The sequence below is a fragment of the Mus pahari genome, chromosome 5 (assembly GCF_900095145.1).
Source record: "Mus pahari chromosome 5, PAHARI_EIJ_v1.1, whole genome shotgun sequence".
Lineage (NCBI taxonomy): Eukaryota > Metazoa > Chordata > Mammalia > Rodentia > Muridae > Mus > Mus pahari.
Window position 1 is genome coordinate 166779733 of NC_034594.1, and position 24864 is coordinate 166804596.

The 24864-nt window shown below is 41.7% G+C and overlaps 1 long non-coding RNA gene across 1 annotated transcript in view; it reads left to right on the top strand.

Moving 5' to 3' along the window:
• Nucleotides 1-267: 267 nt before the first annotated feature.
• Nucleotides 268-24864, top strand: part of LOC110322654 — a 51057-nt gene continuing 26460 nt past the window's right edge. Inside the window, exons 1-2 of the long non-coding RNA XR_003843862.1 lie at nt 268-365; nt 6734-6814. This is a non-coding gene — a long non-coding RNA (uncharacterized LOC110322654). The remainder of the gene's footprint in view (nt 366-6733; nt 6815-24864) is intronic.

Below are 24864 nucleotides of genomic sequence, written 5' to 3' on the forward strand. Positions count from 1 at the left end.
ATCTCTTACCCTTTATCTTACAAGAGGCGTGGCGAGAGAGAAACTTTGGAAGAACAGGTCAGAGGAACCAGGACCAGTGAGGAACTGGACAGCTCTGAAGTAGCACTCAGGTTAAGGCGGGCCTGTTTGCGGTGAGATTGTAGTTGGCTAGGTTCTCTGCCGCAGTTCAGACAGAAGGGCGGCGGCGACCGCGGTCCCAGCAGTCGCAACGCCGGACGTGGCCGCAGGGTGGCGCGGCGCGGACGCGGAGCGTGGGAAGAGCGGGCGGAGCTCTCGAAGCGGAGTCCGCAGTGTTGCGCCTCCGCGGGTCGCCGCGCATTGGGGCCGCGATTGCTGTGCAGCGTCTGAAGCCGGCGGTCGCTCAGGTAGGAGTTGCGGCACGGGATAAGCCAGGTCGGCCGCGCGTGACCTCTCCTTGCCGGGTCCGGCCGCACCTACCCCTCCACTGCTGCCTCACAGGCGGTCGGGCGCGGATCGCGGCCTGGGCGGCCCAGGCCTGAGGGGCCGCAGACCGGGGCGCAAGAACCTGAACGGTGCCCAGTGACTCGGCTTCCCAGTAGGCGGCGAGCGTGGTACTGTACAGGGGTGCGGCGACTTGGAGAAGCTTCGTGGAAGGGAAGCAGAGACAGGTGGTTGAGGGGCGAGGAACGGCGCAGTACATTCGAGACGTAGGAGCTTGCTCCTTCTAGCTCTTCAGAGGCGCGGAGGTGCGTGAGGAAAGGCCAAGGCGTAGCTTGGGACGCGCAGGTGCAGCCAGAGGGGATGCCCCGGGGCAGGTTCTCTGCGGTCCCACACCCTCCCATTAATAACGTGGGTGTGGTAGTGGTGATGGGAGACTTGAATGGAGCTCTGAACTGGCCATCAGCGGCCCCCTGACCCGCCTGCGTATCCACCAGCCACAAACGCCTGCGCCGCCGAGTTGGGGGAGGAGCAAGCCCTCGGGGTAGCTGCTCTGGCAACCTAGGCAGCAGCAGAAATGGAGCAGCTAGGTCGGAGTTATGGACAGCTCTACGTGCTGCAGTTAAAGTTCCTAGGTGGTGGGTTAGCTTCCCTTTAGGGAAAATGGGGCTAAGGGGAAACAGTTTGAATTTACTCTGGACCCTTTCCTAGTTAGCATTTGCCAAATATGCTCCACTTCCCCGCCCTGCCTCCCTCCCTCCTTTTAGTGTAATTTGTTTTTTAGAGACACCAAATGACAGAGCAGAGGACAGCTGGCACAGCCAAACCTGTTGCTGCTGCATTGTTTGTTGTGTCAGGATAGCGGGGTCTCTGGACCTTACCCCTCCCTTTCCCAGACTCCTGGATGCCCTCCTGCCAGGTCATATAGAGTCTGCTTGTTAGCCAGGTGGTGTTGGTGTTGTGGCCTCCATCTGCCACTCAACAGGGGAAGAAGAATGCAAGAGCCAGGGGAGTCTTTCTGTCTTCTGGGGTGGAAGGAGCAGGTATAGACAGGGCTGAGGCAGCAAGAGCCTGAGTTTCTTTGGCACTGGTGGCAAGAGGATTGTATGCCAGCCCCTTGGGCTGGTTTCCACTCCTGGCCTGTCTGAGGCATTGGATAACTGCATTGGTGCTAATGGTGCCACCATGTTATGCAACACTTATATAATCTCCCGTGATGATAGCTCTGTCTCTGTTCTGAGGTCACACTGATAGGGTGCCCATGTCCATGTAGGAGAAAGGATCTGTGGAAGTTTTTGGATAGAGCTATTCTCCCAGCTCATCCCCAGACAGGTTCCTTCTGATCCTGGGACAGGAGGGTTTGACCAAGCAGGTACCCAGTGTACCCCAGGAGTCTAGTAGTAAGAAAGGTGCTGACTGGGCAGTCTTCTCCATTTCATCCTGCCTAGTGAGTTGTTTGGTTAAGTGGATGCCATTCTCCCTGGCATGGCAGGTGGGTATGGTGGAATGACTCCAAGATGTGCAACATATCATACATTGTGCTTGATAATAAGGATTAGTTCTGACCTTGAGGTTTTGAGCAGCAGACTAGAACAGTGATGCTGGCATTACAAGGCATTTGAAGCAGGCCTAGGGACAAGAGGTGGTCAGGGAAGGGTGTACAGGGAAGTGGATCAGACAGCAAAGATAAACATGGTGTTCTTTTACTGTACTCTCCACTGGGCTGTCCCTGGTTACCAGGGCAACAGAAGCAGTGGTGAAAATCATGCTTTCCGTTCAGTGGAAAAATCTGGCTCCTCCTCCTCCTGCTCTTTCAAGTGCTGCCAACCTTACCCGTTGGGAGGATGGTGTCCCTAGGGATCAAAGACTCCAGCGTATCCCCTTTATGCCCTTCATTGTCCATTTTTTATAATATCCCCCTTTCCTGTGTCCTCTTGCTCCCCTGAAGCTCTACAGTTGGCAGCTGTGTGGGAGTTGAATACACGAAGGTGGGATGGGGGAGGGGAGGGCATGGACGTCATCACAGGGCAGGGCTAGCCAGGCGTGGGCAGAGATATGATGCAGCAATGACAGGAACATGGAGAGGGTCAGGAATTGATCAGCTCCTTGAGAGGTTGTTTTCAGGATGGTAGACAGGTAGAAAGGGGAGAGTGAGATGGTAGAGGGTCTCTGGGTTTGTGGGAAGTAGCACCATGCCTCATAATGAAAGCCAGGGTTCATTCATTGAGCAGTTATTGTGCACCCCTAAATTAGGCAAGGTTCTAGAATCTTGGAAGCCACAGGGGTAGCAGTGAGCCTTGACCTTGAAGAGGTTTGTATGCACGGGAGGAGGATGAGTATATGGAGTAGGATTCTGAATCATTATAAGCCTGAGAAAGAGTGGGAGAGGTGGCACAGGCAGAAGACAGGCAAGATACAAAAATGTGGGAGTTAGAGTGAAGCACGTGGAAATGTAAGGGAGAGGCAAGACAGACAGCCATTTTGGTTTGGGCACAGAACATGGGGAAGGAAGGTGCTAAAATTTTGAGCCATAATGGTTGGTAGAAATAAGAAACTTAGTATTCAAACTTGTTCAAGGGAGACTCATTTGTTTTCTTTTTCCGCATCTTTAGAATGCACTTGGAATATCAAGTATAGAAACATTTATGATCTATACAGAGTTGGATATGGAAGTTAGAGTTAGTTCTGGGAAGAGGTTCTAGGAAGAGCTTTAAGGTACATGTGTATGCCTTGTTCTTGTTTATTATCCCAAGACCCCTTTAGACTCTTGGGCTAGTGTCTGTCAATCATCTACATTTTCTACCAGACCTATCTATTTTTAAAATGAAGATATTTGTTTACATGTTTTTCTTTTTAGTAGCCATGTTGGAGTACCTGAAAAATTGACACATGCAGATGCATGTCTTCCTAGATTGCATTCTTGGTCATTGCCGTTCACTTAGAGCAGTAGTTCTCAACCTGTGGGTCACAACCCCTTTGGGGATGGAACAACCTTTTAACTGGGGTCACCTTAGACTATGGTAAAACATAGACACATATTATGATGCATAACAGTATCAAAATTACAATTAAGAAATAGCAGCAAAGTAATTTTATGATTGCAGGTCACCACAGTTTGAGGAACTATATTAGAGGATCAAAGCATTAGGAAAGTAGAGGCCCAAAAAGTGCTATAGGTCCTTGCCTCTACCAGTATGCTTGTTTTCTATCCATCACTTACAGAGTAGAAGCACAGAGTCAGTGGACCTTGCTAGCCACATCATTCTAGATGCACTACTTTCCTTTCCAGGTCTTAGCATCTAATATAAGGAATCTAGTTTTTCCATCTCTGAAACCCTCCAAAATGATGTCTACAGCCATTTACATTTTTGCTCAAGTTTCTGATTCAAAATAAGTTTTTAGAGTAAGCAGTCTGGACTTTATTTCAGTGCTTTGTAGAGCAAGTAGCAGAAATGGAGGCCTGAACCTCACAGTAGTGGTATATAGGTACATGGTGGCCTCTTAAAAAAGCAGACCCTAGTGAACAAAACTATGACCTATAGAACAGGTGCCCGTTTTTGTACTTTATTGGGTATTAGAAACGTCTCTTGCTTAATTACCACAGTGACATGTTTAAGTAGTTGTAACAGCCATAGACCTGCAAGCTTGAAATATTTACCGTCTCACCTTTTAAGGCATTTAAGATAAAAATTTGCCAACCAGGCTTTGGTGGCACAGGTCTTGAATCCCAGCACTTGGGAGTCAGAGCCAGGTGGATGCCTGTGAGTTCAAGGCTAGCCTGGTCTACAGAGCAAATTCCAAAAACAGAGAGGGAAAGGGAGAGGGAGAAAGGTATTGCTGGGACTGGTTCAAGACATCAAAGGTCTTGAAGATTGTGTGTATTTACAGCGACTTCATGAGAAAAAAAAATAGATGGTCAGAATTATTCTGTATTGGGAAACTTCTTTCTTTCTAAGCCCTTTCTCTGGATACTGGAAGGTGCCTTGCCCTATCTTAGAGCCTGGAGTCTATCTATATAGTTCCTAAACAGAGCTGGGTTGTGGCCCTGATTTGAAAAGTTGTTGTGCCTGCTTCTCAGGTTTGTGCAGAGAAATTAGAATGACCCAAACCCAATCTTAGGCAGACTAATTGGTTCTTTAGTATCCTCCAGAATATATTCTGGTAGTTTTGTTTTGCCCTTTGTCCCCAAGTATGCCAGTCTAGATATTATCTACAAGTTGCCTCTGTGTCTTGTCTTATCATGGTGTCCATCCACACTTTAAAGACAAGTCCTAGGTTTGGGATTGTTGGAGGGGTTGTCTGGGACTGGAATCAACCCCTAGGCTGATTCTTTTTGCACTTCATCTTCCTAGAGCCCTTTTGTTTCCTGATTTCTGACCCTTGTTGACATAGTCCTCAGACTGGTTTCTTAAATCACTCCCATCCTCTGGCTGGGAATGGGAGTGACTTCATACTTGTTGCTGTGAGCTAGCAGCAGCTCCACAGCTGGAGAAGTTTGGTGTAGGGCTGAGGTAGGAGTTGAAAGATGTCAGTGGCAAGAGGAAACCACATGCTCAGATCAGTAGGGATAAGAAGGGCAGGTTTTTCCCCGTTACAATGGAGTGGGCAGGTTGGGGGTGGAGTGAGAAAGAAGATGTCAGTAGAAAGAGGGTACAAAGGGTCCAGAAAAACAAAGATAGTAGCTAACAATTCCCAGAGCCGCTTTTGGGTGATTGTGGTGAGACTGGCTCCAGGAACTTCATCTTCCCCTCCTTTAAAAGGCCTTATCAAACACCTTTACTACCTTTCATTTGTAGAGTTAGGATAACTTTGTACTATAGAGGTTTAAGTACTGTTGAGACAAACACACTGATTTGAGTCATTTATTTTATCATCTGGATATTCATTAAGGATCTTTGTTGAGCAGTGTGTGAAGTTCTGAGGAAACAGGAAAATAAAGCACTTACGGTCTGGTCTAGAGGTTCATCGACAGTTGAACCAGTTTTTATACCATTTGTGGTATATTTTATGGCTTAAAGGATGCCTGCATCTGTCATGTTTGTTTCTGTCACCTTTGTCCTGGATTCAGAATTTGGCACACAATAGGCATCCAGATAATTAATTGACTGACCCATCCTTACTTGTTTTTCCTTGGAGATAGGAAGAAAATAGCTGAATAGGTAAACAGAGAGGAACTCAGCAGCAAGAGTGGCATGTTTGGGAAAAGTTAACATTCTAGTATATACTGGTGATGTGATGATATTTAAGGAAAAGGATAGAGAATGGGCATGAGAGAATCCAGGGTCAGTGGACCTATGAGGATGGTGGGTCAGAGGCTTAGCATCATCAGTTACTGCAGAGGACTGGAGTAAGAAGGCAAAACTAGTGTGGCAAGGAAAGGGACTGGGGAGGAGAGTAGAACTAGTGTGAGGTATCAGTGGACCAGGATGAAAGTAGATATGAAACCTGTGATTCCTTCATATTCCTTCATTCTGGGCTTTGGTCGCATAGGTAAAGTAAACACAGGAAAGTAAAGCACTTACAGGCTGATCACCTTGTGAACAAGCTGGCAGGAATGGAGAAAACACAGCTCTGTTCTGCAGGTCTCCATTGATAAACTGCCAGTGTATGTCCCAAAATACTATTCAATGATTTTTCTCTAGTGGGGCAAATGCATAGGTTTTTTGCTACATGGTAGGGCAAATGCATAGCAGCATATGGCTGTTCTCTGTAAGTATTTATAGTATTTATTTTACTATATACAAAGGTAGAGTTAATGTCATAAATCTGTATGTTTCTGTTGCCCAGTGTTTCCACAGGCAGTCAGAATATGGTCTAGAAATTCTCATTTAAATCTCCACATGTTTTTCTTTCCTCCTTTCCTGGAGTTAAAGCACATCTTAAGGATGGTAGCATTTGTATACAGACTCTATTATATATCTTCACCTCAGTTTTTTAAGAATATAACATGTTTATTGCATTTTAAATAAACAAAGATACCCCTAAAAATGACCTGTTTTATAGTAGGTATTTAAATTTTCCTGATGGTTTCATTTAAAAACAAATAAAATCCTGTTGTTTTAGGTCATGCTATAAACAGGACCCATGTTTCATTTAGTTAATAACTGTGAATATCTTGTTAATAAAGAATATGCTTTGTAGTTCTGCATTTTAGCTTTGCTTAGTTGCTTACCTTTACACCCACCCAACTGTCAGAGTAGCTTTCCTGAGCTTCGTTCATACACTGCTATTCTTACTGTGCTTATGGTTTCTTGGTTATTCATTATTTCCTTCAGTAACCCTTTCTCCCTCCCTTCTATTTCCCTTTTCCCCCCTTTCCCTTCTTTTCTTTCAGGAGAAGATCTTGCTTTATAACCCTGGCTTGCTTGGAACCTACTACATAGACTAGATTGGCTACCTAGTGCTAAAATCATAGGTATGTGACACCAAGCCCAGCTAGTAACTATTCTTGAGGGTCTTCTCTATGCCAGACATTGTACCAGACTTTGGACAGATACCTGTGTAAAGATGGTCAGAGCCTGACTGTCATGGATGCTACATTTTAAACTGTGAGAACTACTGTCAGCTTTCTTTGTGTACTAAATAATTATGACTGTCACTTTGGTGCTGCCAAATCTGCCGTGTTTACAGGCCTGGTATGCATGGACTCATGCTATCATTTCGTGTGATTGTTGAGAAGTGTCCATAAGAAGCCTGATACAGTTTCCATCACTTGCAAACTTTGCATAGCCCTGTAACTTGCCTTTTAGAGTGGCACTGGTTTGCTATTGTGTTTAACATTCTGGCCTAAGTGTATGTAGCTCTGATAGTTAAAGTGGTGAGGTTATTTGACTAATGGATTGACAGAGAGACTAAATGAAAACATTTAAAAGCTCTTCCCAATTGGTAAAGGTCTTGGCAAGTGCCCAGTGGTACTGGTATATTAGAACAACTTGGATAGTTCCATGACTTTGCTGGCTGTTGGTTGGGTTGGCCTCTTGCTTCTTCTACCAGCTGGTCAAGGTGACAGGTTCATGTTTTCTGTGGACCTGCTCTTTGTGGAAGCTGTACATTGATAAGCATCTATGCTGCTGTGGGAACCTAATCTGCCAACACAATTCAGGCTCATTTGATTTATATTTCCCTATATAAATAATTTCTTGTGATTCTTAGGTATTATTAGTTTTTGTTTGTTTGTTTTTGCAATTTCAGGTTAAGTCCAGCTATATTGTAGGATTGGAATATCTATACAGTTTTAGTACTTTTTAGTAAAACTATGTTCTCAGATGTAAAAAACAATATACTTTTAGTATTTATATGCTCTCTATTATATACTTAGGATATAATATTTTAAATTTAGCATGATTCATATCTCTAGTCATGGTTAAGAATTTGATTTTTTAATTAAGCAATATTTTGTATATCAGTTAAACTTTTGAGTATCTTCCTGTGTTGTATACAGCATTTTGGTATTATTAATACATAGTAAATACAACATTGAAAGTTGTCGGTGGCTATGATATGGGATTCTTTCTCTCTTCCTCTATTTGCTATTCACAGTGCTGTCCTAGACAGTCCCTGCCTGCTGGGTACCCTTCCCACTCACACATTGTGTCTGTTCACATCACTGGTTTTTCTTCTTTGAAACATTTACATGGCTGCTGCCTTGTGATTTTGAAGAAGCCCCAGATTCTGACTTTCAGGCTTCCTCATTCATGCTCATGTTTTCATGTCCACCTGGAATCCCACCACTCCTGACACTTCTCCCAGTGATCACTCTGGCTTTGATCACACCTCATTGGGTGGCTCTGCAGCAGTGCTGGACATAGCTGGTCCTGTCCTTTACCTGGAGGCTACTTTCATCCTGTTTCCAGGGCATCTGTTTCTGGTCTCTTATTGCCTTCACTGGTGACACATTTTCAGTTTTCTCTCCCTGGGATTCTCCCTCTTTATCTTTTCCATCCTCACTTTTCTACATCACATCTTTAAATGCCTTACTTACAAATTAAATCTCCAGTTCATTTCAGAGTAGTCACGGATGGGAAATAGCAATGACCATGCATTTTTTTCCCTGAATTTGCTTGATGAGTTTTATTTTATTACTTTCTTGATAATTTTATTTATGTTATAACTTTTCCCTAGTAAGAAGTAAAACCCTAGGTGCTGATGCTTCCCAATTTTTGTCTCTAATCCAGGCTTCCTCGTGAGTCGTAGACCCATATATCAGTCTGCTGGTTTAACATCTCAGTATTGATATTAATACATGTTTACCATTGAACATGTCCCAGTCTAAACTGACATTTCTACTCAGTTTTCCCATCACAATAATGGGGATGCTAACCTTTTCGGTGTTTATTAGAATACTAGATGTTGTATATCACTTTCCTCATTCTTGTGGTCTTTATCCCACCCGTGTGCTAATCCTGATTCCATCTGTAAAGTACCTCCCAAATCTGACCTGTCAGAACTTCTTTTTCTGCCAGCACCCTGGCCAAATTGCTGTCATCTCTGCTTCTCTGTCCCTCATAGGCTAGAGTCCTCACAGCAGCCAGAATCTTCCAGTGAAAGAGAAATCTTATTATACCTTGATGTACTCAACCCCTAATGGTAGCTTCTCATCTCATTCAGTAAATACTGTGGTCCTCAATGAGACCTCCACGATGGTGTAGTTTATATAATTACTGTAGAATAGAGTCACAGTGTGAGAAACATTGGAGAATAACACAGGTAATTTTAAAATCTCTGGCAAAGGAAAAAGAGCTGTTGAAAATTAATTGTGGTCATGTATTTTATTTAAGCTAGTATGCCAAAAGTGTTTTTATTTTTGAAGTGGGTTACATTGTTCTTGTTTAATTTACTATTTGTGCTGAGTCATAGCATATCTCCAATGGAGGCTAGTGGCTCCTGTGTGTTATATCAGGACTGTAGGACCCATTTCCTGTGCTATGCATCTCTGTCCTCTCTGCACTTGTTTCACTACACTTTATGCCATCATTGGCCTCCTTCATGTTCCTCAAGCACTATGTTAGGGCCTTTTCATTTCTAGTTCTCTTGTCTGGAATCTTCTTCCCACATAGCTTGGGTGATTTTTTTTTTCCTTTTTTCCTATGGGTCTTATTTCCTCTGGGGCCTTCTCATAGCTCACCATTCTCTAGCATTCTCTGTACCCCTTCACACAGGGCTTTTTCTCAATCATCATTAATATAATAAATATTTCTGGGGTGGTTTGAATAAGAATGACCCCCATAGGCTCATGTATTTGAATGCTTAGTCATCAGGAAATTGTAGTACTTGGGAGGGATTAGGAAATGTCACAGTGTCTCTGTTTCAGAGCAGAGACAGCAACTGCCATGTAGAAACTGTTTGTTGAATAATTAAATTGAATGAATGATTAAGAATGTTTATTAATAAGAATAGTTCAAATGAGTATACTCTTGCACATTATGTGACAGTTGCCACATAAATTTAAGCATTGTGTCCATGCCCATAAACATATTAAGTAATAGCTTGGTTTGACTTATTATTTTCAACAAAAACATTTAAAAGGCATTCTAGTATTTTTGTCTTCATATTAAGGTACCTCTTAACACAGGCTCCCCAAGAAGTTCTTGCCCATATTACTTCTGCTAATTTAAATGCTTCTGTCACTTAATATAATATCTCTTAGGTCATATGGCTTCAAATAACAGGATTTCAGTCTTTTATCGTGAAATAATCTTCTAATGCACACACACACATTTTCTTTTTCCATTCCCATATTAATGGACACTGAAATTTATTCTCACTCTTAGCTATTATGACTAGTGCTACAGTAAATATGGCATAAAAATGTCTCTTTGACATACCGACTTCAATTTCCTTAAATATATTTCTCGTATTAGGATTGCTGGGTTATGTGGTAGTTCTGTTTCCAGGGTATTTCTTGTTTTGCTTTGTTTTTTGAGATGGAGTGTCCCAATGGAGCCAAGACTAGCCTAGAACTCATGATTCTCCTGTCTTAGCCTCCTAAGTACTATGCATTGCAGGTCTGAACATTGCCATGTTTCTAGTTTTTTTGTTTTTTTTTTTAAGGACCCTAAATACGATTTTTTTTTACCACAGCTGTACTAATTTATATTTCCACTAACAATGTGACAAGGTATTTCTTCTACATCCATCCCAGCATTTGTTACTACTACTACTACTGCTGCTGCTGCTGCTACTACTACTACAACTACTAATTTATTATTATTATTATTATTATTATTATTATTATTATTAATTACATGCTTTTGAAAATATCCATTCTCATTAGGGTGAGATGGTATTTTATTGTAGTTTAGAATTTATATTTTCCTGATGATCAGTGACATTGAACATTTTCTTGAATACTTGCTGCCTGTTTGTCTTTTTTAAACAAATGTTTGTTTAGGTAATTTGCCCATTTTAAAATCGGATTATTTGTTTTGAGTTCCTCATATGTTCTGGATGTTGATCCTGGCAGGTAAATAGTTTGCCAACATTTTCTCAAGTTCTGCATGTTGTCTTTTCATGCTTGCTTTCTTTTCTCTGCAGAAGTTTCTATACTATATATCCTCTTTAGCCACCTCCCTTAAAGAAAGAAGTGATACCTTTTTGTATGTGTGTGTGCATCCTGCCAGGGCCCTTCTCCATTTTGTTTGTTCAAGAAGCTATGGATATATACATTTGGAGTTGTGCTCAATGATTATGAGCACACTTTTACAAGGTGAGCATGTGGAAGGAGACTTACTGGCTTTGGCCTGGTTACGGGCCCTCTCTACTCTAATAGGGACTCTGTCCAACTTATGTAGATCCTTCATTGTTGAACAAAGCTTGTTCCCCTTGTTCTATGTTTTGCCACTTGATTATGATCTACCCATCAGCTTCTGTCCACTAAAGCACATCTGTAAAGGTTGTTCTCTGTCCATTTCTCATTTTGGACCAACTGGAGTAGGGATGGAAGCATGGAGTAAGATAGAGGATAGCTAATTTTAGTTATAGAGTTAAAGCTTAAAAGGGAGACAGAAGAAGGTAAGAATGTATCATAGTAACCAGAATGGGATACAGAAAATGTCTTTTGGAAAACAGTAAACATCTCTTCCATTGCATTCCTGACTATATCCCAGCTGTACTATTTCCCCTGGGTTATTGGTAAGTGTGTTGTTAAGTGGGTGCTCAAGAATAGGCAGGGCTTTGCCTATAGCACAGAGCTAGGGTTCAGAGCCAAAGGGGGACTGTTGGGGCTAGCAAACTCAGAAGAAGTATATGTAGTAAAAGATGGCTGTGTATTGGAAGAGGTGGTAGGAAGTCCTGGACCTGCTCTTAATAAGAATTGAATGGAAGCTATAGCGGGAAAAAAATCTTACAGCACATAGTTTGAGATATACCAGCAGAGAATTTGCATGATCCACTTTGCAAACCACTTCCTCAGGCTGACCCGGCTATGCAGTGCTTGCCAAGGTCATCAATCAGCCATAAGAGCCTTTCCTCTTCTGTAGTCTTTGGGTATTGATAGTATGTACTGCGTAGACTTTCTGGGTTTGGAAGTGCTGATCAGCAGCAAGCTCAAAGATGACCATGAGGAGGCAGTGGAGAGTGCAGAGTTTGCCACTGAATATGTGCTCTTTTAGCAGGGCAGAAACAAACAAACAATTAAGAAAAAAAGATTAACTAATCATGTTTACAACATAGGAATATTGATTTTCTTTTCATTTATTGTTTTGTTTTGTTCTGTTTGGTTTGGTTTCGAGATAGAACTTTTCTGTATAGTACTAGCTGTCTTGGAACTCTCTTTGTAGACCAGGCTAGCCTTGAACTCAGAGGTCTACCTGCCTCTGTCTCCCATGTACTGAGACTAAGGTTGTGTGCCACTACACCTTGTTAGAATATTGATTTTCTAAGATATGTATTTTGACTCTGATACCCAACCAGCAGTAGCTATAGAGTAAAAACCAATGTAAAATATTTCTGGGAAGAGAGACTATAGAAAGAAGTAATTAGGGTTTCATATTACTGCAGTCTGGGCTTTGGAGAATTCCTTTACCATTGGATTCATTAGGGTAGGCTGTCTAGAGGAGGAGGTAGCAAAATTTCATAGGCTACTTGGAAGAAAGACTAGGCAAAGGATAATTTTCAAATACGTTATTTTATCCTATTGTTAAAAAACAAACTATAAAATTGTTTCTAACATTATCAAACAGACATCAGGCTTTAGGATTTTGTAGCATATCTGATTTATGGTTACGCTGTTGGAAGATTTGAACACCGGGACAGCACAGATGGCCTTTCTGTCTTAGTGCCTTAGGTCTGTTCAGTTCCAGGGCTACAGTATAGGATAAGAAGTACTGCAACTGGTAAAGCATGTGTTGGCCAGGAATCAGCCCAGTGTGTTTAATACTTGGACCAGCACCAGAGGAATCACTGGGGCAAGGGGGGGAGAAATCATAGGCCCCTGGAAAGGCTCGAGGACTGGTGTGGTCCTAGCTGAGACTGTTTCAGAAAGGACTTGACAGTGGGGTGGTATGAAATCAGTGTAATGGGGGACCAACATTAAAAAAAAAAAAATGCATGTGTATAGTAAAGTCTTGGCGAAACTTGTTATTTTATATAGTTAAAATATGTTAGAAAAATTAAAAAGTATGTATATATATGTAATAGAAAATATTGAACTGCATAATATGTGATAAATGTATTAATTTTAATGTGTATATATCTAGAGAGATGCAAAGAACGCATACACAGAGGAATAGGAGTGCCATGTAACTTGGGCCTTACTGTGGGTTAAGATCTAGAATATATAAGAGTACTTTCCTGAAAGGGTTCCTGTGTTCTTAACATAGGCTTCGGGTTCCAGTTACTTCCCTGAGAGCTGTCTCTATGAAAGCAGCTATAGTGAAGGCTTTAAGAAAAAATTAGGTAGGTCTGAGGCTGTTTACCCAAGTGGGATGCTTCTTGCTGCAGAGGAACTGGGGAGAGGGACCAAACAGAGGCAGGGATTATAAACAAAGGTCTACCTCTCCCCTGTCATTTAAGTGTTTTCCTAGAATATAGAGGTTTAGCCCCAGCCTTTGTCCTTTGCTTCCTGCTTTAATAGCAATTTCCTTGCTTTCTAAGATTTATTCTGTTTATTTGTATGATTTTTGTTTTGTTGTTTTGTTTTGTTTTTGTTTTTGTTTCCTTTCAATAGAAATCTTCCCCACACACCAACGTCTGGGCTAGAAAGAAGCTATGCCAATGTACTCTGCCCTATTAGTATTGTGTTTCTAGGATTCACTGAGTAAGGTAGGGAAATTCACATACCTAGGTTCCGGGTAGATAGTAGTGAGCTGACTCTTCCTGGTAATGTCACTAAGGTCTCAGATACTTGGGCTCAAAATCGCTCAGGCTAAATGTGTTCATTTGTACACCCCTACCCCCAGACCCAAAGAAGCATTTCTCATATTGTGGCCACTTCTCCATGCCAATTGGTCTGCAGAGTACTGACCCACATGCTGTACCTCACACAGAGGTTTAAATTAGGACCTTTAATCTGTAAGAGGCTTACAGCTTGTGGACAGCCAGCTGCTCTGGACTTGATGTGGGCAGAACTGAGCTTCGCCTGGCTATTGTGAGGTTCTGGCTGTTGTGGGGTTCAGTAAATCATGAAGGTTGATGGTTTGGTGGCAGGAGCCACAAGCCCTAGGAGTGGGTGAGTAGGGCCTTGTATAATAGAATAGGACAATGACGTGTCCTCACTGTGATGGAATGGAAGCACATAGTGCTATGGTTGGCTGCTGGTTCCTCCTGAGCATTAAACCTGAGTACAGTTTTCTCTGCAAAATGTGTGCTTTTATCTCCCAAATGTGAAGTTGGTATGCCCAGCACAATGCCATTCTGTGGTGGAGGAAAACTCAGCAATGTGAGAATTGACCCCTTCCTCATTTTACTTATAATTTATTTGAGGTGCACCCATAAGCCAAATATGTTATTTGGCTGGTAGCTGTTCACTCAGGGTAGCAAATTATAAAATTCCAAAATCATAAGCATGTGGTATTGTTAGAAACACTGAGAAAGGAGATAGTCCTGGTCTCTGAATGGCAGGATTTAGGAGTTGAGGTAAAGGCAAGACATAGAAGGTGGGAGGAAGGTTGTGAACCAGGACAAAGAAGATGGATAGGCAGGCCATCCATCAGACATGAGGAATCTTATCTCTTGTTCATGGCCTCTCCCTGAAATGCCTTGTCAGTCTCACATACTTTATCACTTCATGACTTAGACCTAGCTCTTGGGTTCCTCCTTTCCCCCTACATATTGTTATTATGATTCCTAATTTTTATTGAGCACTTGCTACATACCAGTGTTCTGTATGTGTTACATGGAGTGTCCTATTACATATTCATAGCAATCTTGCCACAGGTGCTTAGTATGTAGTAGGTACTTTATAGCCAGCAAAAGGAGGTATGTAAAGATTAAATAACTTGTGTATGGAATCCATATTACATCTTGACGACTACATTCCCAGAAAGTAGAAAGCCAGTTCCCAAACCTGTGGTTGACAAACCTGTGCACACATTCAAGTTCCCAGAGGTCTCCTAACGTGTATAAAGTTAGACTAGGTACTCAGTGGTCTTATGCTTGGGGAGAGGTTGCAGGGGCATCAGGAATTTCAGGGCTTGATTCCACTATGGAGTCTGATTTAGGAACTGAAGCTTAATCTCTATTTCAAGGTCTCTAGTATTTGACTGAGTATCTTGTTTTAAAATTTTCCATCTAACAGACCCCTGCTTCATTCCTCTATAGAGGGTGACTATTTATTCACTCATTTGGAGACAGGATATCTGTCCTACCATACTCTAACAGTATCCTAGAAAGTAACATATGTAGACAGGAGTGGGCCTGGAAGGATGATTTTCCTGGAGCCAGAAGCCCTGTTTTCTCTGAGTGAAACCTTGAGTACAGAGCCCACTGACAAAGCTCAGGATATCTCTGACTGGTTTCTCACATCTTCTACTTTCCTGGGTCCCTGCCTTTAATGGGGAAGAGAGAGGGTCACATGAGGGCATATCTTAACAAGTTCTGTTCCTCCCTGTCCCCAGCTGAACCTGAAATGGACACGAAGTGCAGAGTCGCTAGGGTGGCTGGGAGCAACCCTAAATTTAGCAAAACTGTAGCTGTTGGGGGGCCGGCCTGCAGGAGGCCAGACCCAGCGGAGTGGACTAGATTTATAGTCAGCAAAGGGGTTAGCATTGTCTCTGCTTAGTGTCATAGGTATACTGGGCAAGCATGAGGTTATGTAGCATAAGCCAGAACTTTGTTGGCCTGTTCTACAGGGCTCCCTAGCTCTGCCCTTAGCTTCACCCACACTAAGAAAACTGTGTCCCTTGGGTTTTGGTCTTCCACCCACTCATCTGTCCCTCACTAGTGGTCTGGAATTTTTACTGCATACCCTCACCTTGGACTGTAGATTTTTTTCATGCTTGTTGACAGGCTTTAATAACCTTTACCCCAAAGCCCCAGAGAGAAGATCTGCACTTCAGTAGATTCTTTTCAAGGCATCTGGCTTCTAGGATAACTTTGGTCAGAGCAGGGGTTGGGAGAGGAAGAACGGAGATGGCTAAGCAGGGTATTAAGGCCCAAGAGTCCCTCTTTTTTTTTTTTTTTTTGACTCCTAGAAAGTGAGCCAGCTGATAGTGGTTGTCACTTACCACCCAGAGTCAGTTGTGATGGTTTGGTGTCCGAGTCTTGGACAGTCAAGGACTTCTCTGTGGTCAGCTATGGCCTGTGTTCTGATATGGAGTCTGATAGAACTGAAGCTCTGTATTTCAAGGTCTCTAGTATTGGACTGTGTATATTCTGTCTTTAAGTTTTCCATAGTACTATATAGCAGGCCCCTCCTCCATTCCTGTACTGAGGATGATTCTTTATTTACTCATTTGGTGACAGGGTTTCTATCCTACCACACCCTAACAGACACGCAGTGTCATAGAAAGTAATGCAGGAGTGGACCTGGAAGTATGATTTTCCTGAAACCAGCAGCCCTGTTTTCTCTGAGTGAAACCATGAATACAGAGCCTCAGGATATCTCTGACTGGTTTGGAGGAAGTGGCTTGTGAGATTAGATAGAGTAGGTAACAGACTTGGGACTCTGTCCTCCTACTCCTCAGATCTAACAGTGATTACTTGGCCAAAGAAGCCTCTGTCTTCTTAGCATCCCAGAAGATAACCTGGCTCAGTTTTCTCAGATCTTTCAAAGTGGGTGATTACACTGTTTGTCAGGGCTGGTATCATGTCTCTGTAATAAGATTTGCTAGTATAAATCACTGTCTCAACCAGGAGCTGTTGAACCACTACCATAATCTTTGTTTTCTTTCCCTACTCCCATGTATACAGGAGTCTTGATAGAGAAATACTTCAGTGTTTTACCATAATTATATCCAGAAAGTTGTTTCCAGGTACTCATCACAGCTCCAGCCCCATTAACATACTTATTCTCCAGGCTGGTCACATGGACTACATAAGGGCTTGTTCCTGGTGGACCAAACATGTTAATGATGCAGGCATGTTTAGGCGCTGATACCTTTAAGGGTAACAAGGAAGCCATTCCAAACGGGCCTCATGTGGGAATGATTCTAGTCTAGGCTAGAGCTGTTTTCTTTTTTTCTGTTGTTGAAGTGTTTGTTCTGCCTTGCAGAACTTCTGCTTGCTGAAGTTCTCTTAAATACAGGAAACACATACCCTGGAGAATATGATACTGCTTCCTAGATAAAAGACCCAACCTTTTGCTAGATGTGTCAGTGGCCCTCTACAACACTCAGCAGCCATCGTGTCTTTTAGTTATACATCTGCTGTTAGCAAGTTGCTTTCTGCTGGAAAAGGGGAATTAGTCTCCTAAGCAGGGCCTCTGTTGGTTCTGGGTGGCAAAGGAAGGGGACCTTGTATATATTCTAGAACATGCTAATTTTTTTAGGTATCAAGTTTTTTCTATGTAACCTCATTTTCTATACTATACAAATTATATGCCTGAATGAAGATGTGAGTGTTCCCTTGTGACTAGGAAAGAAAGAGAGAAATAGAGGTCAGCAGGGCAGAAGCTAAGGGACCTGGGACCTGGAGGATATGCACATGCTCTTTTTGGGTACTTTCAGATATCCATGCCAACATTTTACTGCTTGGCATTCCCTGTATCCCTTACACTCACCATGTTTCTCTGTCTTTGGGGGCAACACATGTTTTTCTTGTGGAAAAGCTCAGTTAGTAAGGTACTTTTGCTCCAAAGTTGGGATAACATTCACAAATTATCTTTAGGTGCCTGTCTTTTTAATATTTTTACCTTTGTTAGTAGAAATCACTGGGGATTATTGCATGGCAGAAATCCTTGGTGTTCTTCAAGTTCAGGTTCATTGCATGTTGTCTATTATAGGCAACTGAGGTAAGGTTTGTCGGTTCTGCAGGTAGGTTCTGCTGTCTCAGCTATCAAGTAGGCTGGCAGAACCAAAAGTTGCAAGAGACCCAATCAGCAAAGGCAAATATTTGACTGGATCAAGCAAATGAGTATGTATATTTAGAAACTCACCCCAGAGGAAGAACTGTGGGTAAGCCTGCCTGCTCATCTTTGCTGTAGGTCAGAGGGCACCCAGGCCACATCCTCTTGTCCTAGGCCAGATGAGGTCATTTCCTTATGTACCCAAGGCTGCCTACACCCAACCACTGTTTCCTGTTTGGGGTCAGGAAGTACAGGTCACTCACTCCTCTTATGACCTCAGGGTGGCTTTTGCTCATAAACCAGAGTTTTGTTTCCCTTACAGTTCAGATCTAGAACATGACTTGGACTTTGCCTGTGCCTTCTTTGACCGAAATCTTTGACAGCCACTGGGAATTACAGCCCTGGAATACTGATTCCAAATTATGGATTTACTGAATTCCTTGGTCTTGTTTTTAATGAACCTGTGGCCCCTTGCTTCCACCACTTCTGTCTCATTAATGTTATTTCTTATAAAAATGATTCCACTTCACTATATTCATAAAACACAAATCCATCTTTAGATTTAGTCTCAAAGATTATAAATTTTGACAAATTAAAGAGCTTTGAAAGAATTTTTTTCCTGTAGGAGTAGTGTAATGTCAGGTATCTGCCATATCTTAAAATGCGGTAGGAATGTGCTTACAGGTCTATTTGTGTCTTTTGGGTTTTGATTTTTTTTGTTTGTTTGGTTAGTTTGGGGTGTTTTGTTTTGTTTTGTTTTGTTTGTAGCAGGGACAGAAGGCCCTGAAATTTGTTGTTGGTAAAAAAAACCAGACTATTTGTATAAAATTCCATTTTCTTCCAGTTAAAAAAAAAACATTTAAAAGCTTTGTCATTAGGGTTTTTTATAGTCTTTTTACTGACCTATAATATACATGTAAAAACAAACAAACAAACAAAATACATAATATCCTCAGTACAAGCTGTACATAGCCTGTAAACAACTCCAACATAAAGAAAAAAAAATGGGACTATTACAATCTCCCAAAGATGCCTCAAAGTATTTTCTTGTCACTCACTACCCATTCAAGGGTGAATGCTATTTTGACTACTACTGGACTATTTTTACCTATTTTAAACTTTGTACAAATGGAATCATGAAGAATCTCTCCTCTGTAGTCTGGTTTCTTTCAATCCTTTATGTTTGTGATATTTATCATGTTAGGTGCATTTTCCTGGGAAGTATAGTATTCATATTATTTACAGACCACAGTAGGTACCTCTGATAGTCTTGTGGAAGAATGTATTTGTTCATGGCTTTTGGTGAAAGAATATCAACACATATTCATATGTTCTAAACAATTATGAGACCATCACTGAGTAGACTTAATTTAATTCTATTTGCTCTACTGTTGACCTAAATATTGTTATGTACAGCTCTCTAAACATTCATGCCTATGTGTGTAAATATGCACTATGTGTATACATTTCTGTTATATATGCTTAGAAGTGGAATTACTAGGTTGTATTTCTAAGATACTACCAGAGCAACTATACCAATCATACTTCCAGCAGCAAAGTAGGAAAGTTCCAATTGTCCCAGGTCCCTACCAGTATTTGATGTTATTTTCTTTCTCATGCTAATTATGATAGATACTGTAGTCTAAACATATACTTTAATACTTAGCCTCTTGCTCATTTTTATACTAGAGTTGCCCATATTTTATTACTGTTTTGTATGAAATTCAGTACTCATACACATACATATGTGTGTGTGTATGTGTGTGTGTATATGTGTGTGTGTGTGTGTGTGTGTGTGTGTGTGTATGTATTATAAACACTTTTTCCTTCCCATACCTTCTAGTCTACCTATTTCCAGGTTAACCCCTTGAAAGTACTAGCATTGTATACAGTATTGTAGAGGATATCATATTTTTAGCCATGTTGAAGTTGGGCCACAGTGATCAAAATCATCTACAAAGAACTCCTGAGGTATTGGTTATGTAAGGTGGAACAGGATTCCTTCAAATTATTGGAATATGAAAACGGATATATAAAATGAATTAGACTAGATTTGGCAGGTTTTAAGCTATTCTAACTTACATTCCAGCTATATGTCCCTTGTTACTAGCTGTTTCTCCTAGCCACATGCTCAGGGTCCATTTCCTCTCGTGGTGGCCACTTCCTCTTTTTGTCTCCTTTCTCCTCCTCAGGCTCCTCTTCTCTGGTCTTTCCTCAGACCCCTCACTCAATCCTCAAGTCCCACCGTCTGTCCCAATCACAGAGTTAACCTTTTATTAACCAATTAACTTTTAACTGGGGTGCAGGATTTACTTAGCATCACTTGATGTATGTGAGGATCTCAGGGAGACCAGATATGAGAGGCCAGTATTTAGCATTTGAATACATAGCAGCACTAGGCCAAATCCCCAACACTGCAACCTTTGGGACACATCAGAATGAAAAAGTTGTTTGCTGTTTGCCATGTGGTATTTTAGGAACTTCACATAGGCTACCCCATTTATTCCTAAATAAATCTGGTTTGTTAAGTGCTATTATTAATGTTAGAAACTGCCCATATTCTACAACCAGGTTTTCCCCAGTCTTCCTTCAGTAACTCAGTGCTAGCACCTATGTTATCACCAGCCACCAAATGGAACATATTTCCACTGTCCATATGAGTCTTACTCTTATAAAATTCCCACCATCATACCCTTCCCTCTTCTTCACTCAGAGGCACCTTCTCCCAATAAATCTCTCGAATGAGATCTCTTGCATGATGTGACTTTGTGCTATTCCTTGGCCCTGACCCACCAAGGTATTCTTCTACTTCAAAATCCTAACAGTTACTCCATATTCAATCAATCAATCAATCAATCAATAAAATAACTCACTCAGAGAAGCTTATAAATGCCCTGAATCACAAACCAGGGACTCTGGCTTACAGAGTTATATTCTTCGTGCTATTCTGTGCTATTCATGGTACAGAGCCACATTTCCCAGTTTCTGTTCTACTATGGTACCAATCTATAAGTGCTCAGTAAATACCTCTTGAAGGGAAGAATTCAACAATGTGTGTTGGACACTCTACTGAGTAGGGAAGTTTGTCCTGGCAATGGGCTGCTAGTATGAGAAGTAGTAGCATTCCCTACTGCTGTGTCTTTGCTTACAATATCTATCACTGAGGAGACAGCATTTGTGGAGTGGAAGAATCAGTGTACAGGGAATGGGCCCTGCTTAGCAGATGTGAGAACTCAGCAGTCAATGTAGGGGCCAAGGCTGAGGCAAGCATATCAGTTGGGGCTATAGAGATGGCCTAGGAACATTCAGTCTAGCTAAAGTATTCTGGTTGTATAGCAACAAGACAGCTAAGCTGGTGGTCAAGGAACAAGGTGTTTTGTTAGCAGGAGAGGCCATCCCAGTTATTGACAGTCAGATTAGTAGAGGTCTCAGCAGGTAGGCAGGGCTAGCAGGAATCAAGGTCAAGTAAGTAAAGATTTTGAGGTTTAGGAAGTAAAATTTAGGGTGGTTGGAGAGAGCCAGGAGTACTGTTGCCAGTCTGGACTCCCCTCCTAAATTGGGCCTTTCTTCTTGATAGTGTATAGTACTTAGAGGAACTTACTAAACTCAGGAGGAGTCTTAAGTCAGGTTGAATCAGATGAAGTCCCTATGCATGTCTTTTCTGACTCTTCATTTGATAGGTAAGGAAATTAAAACCCCAATAAGAGCTTATTTGGTAACTAGCAGAGCTAGCACTAGAACCAGGCCCTGTAGAGTGTTTCCTACTTTCTTATGTTTTATGTCAAAAATTAAAAGTTGATGGGATTTGTGGTACTGACAAGGAGGGAAGACTGAGGAAAAGGCTTTAATAGGTAAGATGGGATTTAATATGGGAGAGGAGGAGGTTTACAGAAATACCTTGCAGGCTAGAGAAGAGCAGGCTAGGCTGGGATTCGGATAAGGAAGCTACTTAGAAAATAACTATTGTCTACATTCTAGAACATAAGTTCCACAAGGACAGTATTCTTTTTACTTTTATTGAAATAAGACTTACGGAGAAGTACAACATGCTAAAAAGTAAGCAATAGTACGGAGTAAGAAGTAAAGGTTGTACTTAGACTTACCTGGGGCTTTCAGGCTTCTTTTTCTGCAGAGCCTGGGAAGATGTAGGAATGGAGACTCAAAGAAAGATCTCCTAAGATGCTCCTGTGCCAGTATCCACAGCTTCCTATACCAGTGCTGACCTGGGGACCAACTTTCAGGGATTCTCACATAAACAATGACATCACAGTGCACCTGGTCTCCACATGATATTCTAAGAGTTTCTGTGTATTTGCTCATTGAAACTTAACAGTAATTGCAGGGTAACTGTTATATTTGACAGATAAGAAAGCTGAGTCTCAGGTGTAATGTCCTTTCCCTTAGAGGTATATATACAGAAGCAGAATATGTTTGCCAATTTGAGGATTTGGCACCAGTAGCATGTGTAGGGGCTTCTGGAGCTCAGCTTCTGACCCTTTGATTACTGGATTACTGGTTAAAGTAGCTGCCTTGGTACTTCAGGGAGGGGCCTGCTGCCCTATGTGTTGTCTATAGATGACTTGTCAAGTAGGAAAAAGAAACCAACACTTAATGACCTCCAGCAGAAAAGAAGCACAAAGCTTCTCAAGCAGGGGTAAGGCCACCCAGAATCCATGAACATTTACTGCTAAGGGGCACAAGGACCTTAGCCTTACCTGTGGGTATACTGATACCTGGCCCTCATGCTTCTGTTTCTCCAATGGCTACTTTCTCTGACCCTCTTACACCTGTGAAGTTTAATGCAGTGGGTGGACAATACCTAGAGATCTAGGGTCTGTCCCTATTCTCTTTGAACTAATTCAGAGACTTTGGGTATTTCCAGGTTCCCATCTGCAGGAGGATGTGTATTTGAACAGTGGTTTCCAAAAGAAATACAGAACGTTATATTCAAACAACATATTATTTAGAGGTACAGAGTATAAAACAATAAAATAAGTATAAATTTTCAAAGAATATGAATAAGAAGAGCAGGAGATGGAAAGAGGAAGATGAGATCAGGTCATTAGACTTGGTTCAGAATTGCAGCTTGTGCTGTTGTCTTGTTTCTGCCATTTTCTACATCTGGCTTCTGCCATACAACTTAGTTTGACTTTTCTCTGTCTAGACTCATGGAGGATTTTGAATTCCTCTGGGTCTTTAGCTTCTCCCTTCTCGTGGAATCTCACTGCTGCTGCTGATTTCTTTAGCTTCTAGATTCCTATTGCATTTATCAACCATTCCATTCTCTTAATTCTACATATTTCCTATTGATTGCCTCAAAAAGTGCATAGGGTTTTTTTGGTTATATATACATAGCATGTGTTTGAATTTGCATTTGTGCATATGTATCTATATCTCCGTATGTGTGAATTTATAAATGCACTTGGACTTGCACATACAGGTCCTTAAGGAAGGACCATGTGTTAGAACTGTGCAGCAGAATCATAAAGTCACACCATGAGACAGGTCTTATGTGAGAGGAAAGGGGGAAAGGGGAAAGGGGAGGAGAAATGGGGCCTTTCATCAGGGGATGTAGCATATGCACAGAATGTGGATGTGAGACATGAGGGGACAGTGGGAAATGTGTTACCTCTCCAGCAGCTAGTGATAGCATGTCTTGTCGCTGGATCCCTAGTGCCTGGTACATAACCAAAATGGTTTACCAAAACAGTTTTGTAATCATAGAGTTGTTTTCATTGGTATCCTAAATATCCTGTACATTTCAGATACTCAGTTAAGTATGATTGCTTAGAGAGTGATTTGTATCTGGGAAGTCTTGGACTTGACTTGGTTCTGCCTTGGACTAACTTTAAAGTCCTTAGTAAATGTATGTAACTTTACTGAGGATGGAGTGAGGTGGTGGCATTCCACAAGTGCTTAGTGAAGGCCTCTATGTGATAGGCATTATTCTCCTTGTTGCACATTTAGCTGTTTGCAAAACAATAGTCCTATTGTAGAACTTATCTGCAGAAAGAACTCCTGAAGTATCCACCGCCTCCTATACCAATGCTGACCTGGAGATCATCTTCCAGGGATTCTCATAGGTAAACAGCGACATCACAATGCACCTGCCCTCCATGTGAAAGCCTAGCTAGTCTTCAGGAAGCCCCCACAAGGCTGTTTGGAGACAAAGAAAAGAGGACCTTTTATTTGGACTGGTTGGGACTGCTACAGGATGGAGCTGTCCATTGACCTGAGTGTTGCACAGGGACTTCTAGGTGGGATTTCTACTGTGAGATGAAGAAAAAGGCTGCCTAGGTTTTACTAAGAGACACAAGCTCTAAGATCTAAGTAACCATATTAATAATAAAGCCAAAATCTAGTTGGTTGTTTCTACCTCCCAAAGAGAATATCATGGAATTAGATAGAAGAGCTATGTGAGATATGAAGTGAAATAAGATCCAAAGGGTTCTCTACATTCTGAGGAAGAAGCAAGCAGAAGGGGACATGTGTATGAGGAGTAGCTAGCTGTCATAGTCTGAGGTGGGGGGAGGGGAGCAGGACACAAATACATAACAAATCTACTCAGTATCTCCATGGCTCAGATATACCCTGTGTCCAAGGAACCTGCATTCCTTTAGCGGGGATTTGTTTTTATTTTCTAAACTGATATATTTGTTTACATTTATGGAATACAGAGTAGAAAATTTTAAACTTAATGTACATGTGATGATCAAATCAGGATGATTAGCATTTCTATGTCCTCAAAAATTTAGCATTTATTTTTATGTGTCTTAGTGAGGGTTTCCATTGCTATGAAGAGACTCTGTGACTAAGGAAACTCTTATAAAGGACATCATTTAATTGGGGCTGTCTTACAGTTCTAAGGTTCCGTCCATTTTCATCAAAGCAAGAATTCTGGTAGTATCCAGGTAGGCACAGTCCAGGAGTAGCCCAGAGTTCTACATCTTGATGAGAAGGCAGCTAGAAGTCTGGCAAAGCTCACCCCTACAGTGACACACTTCTTCCAAGGCCACACCTATTTT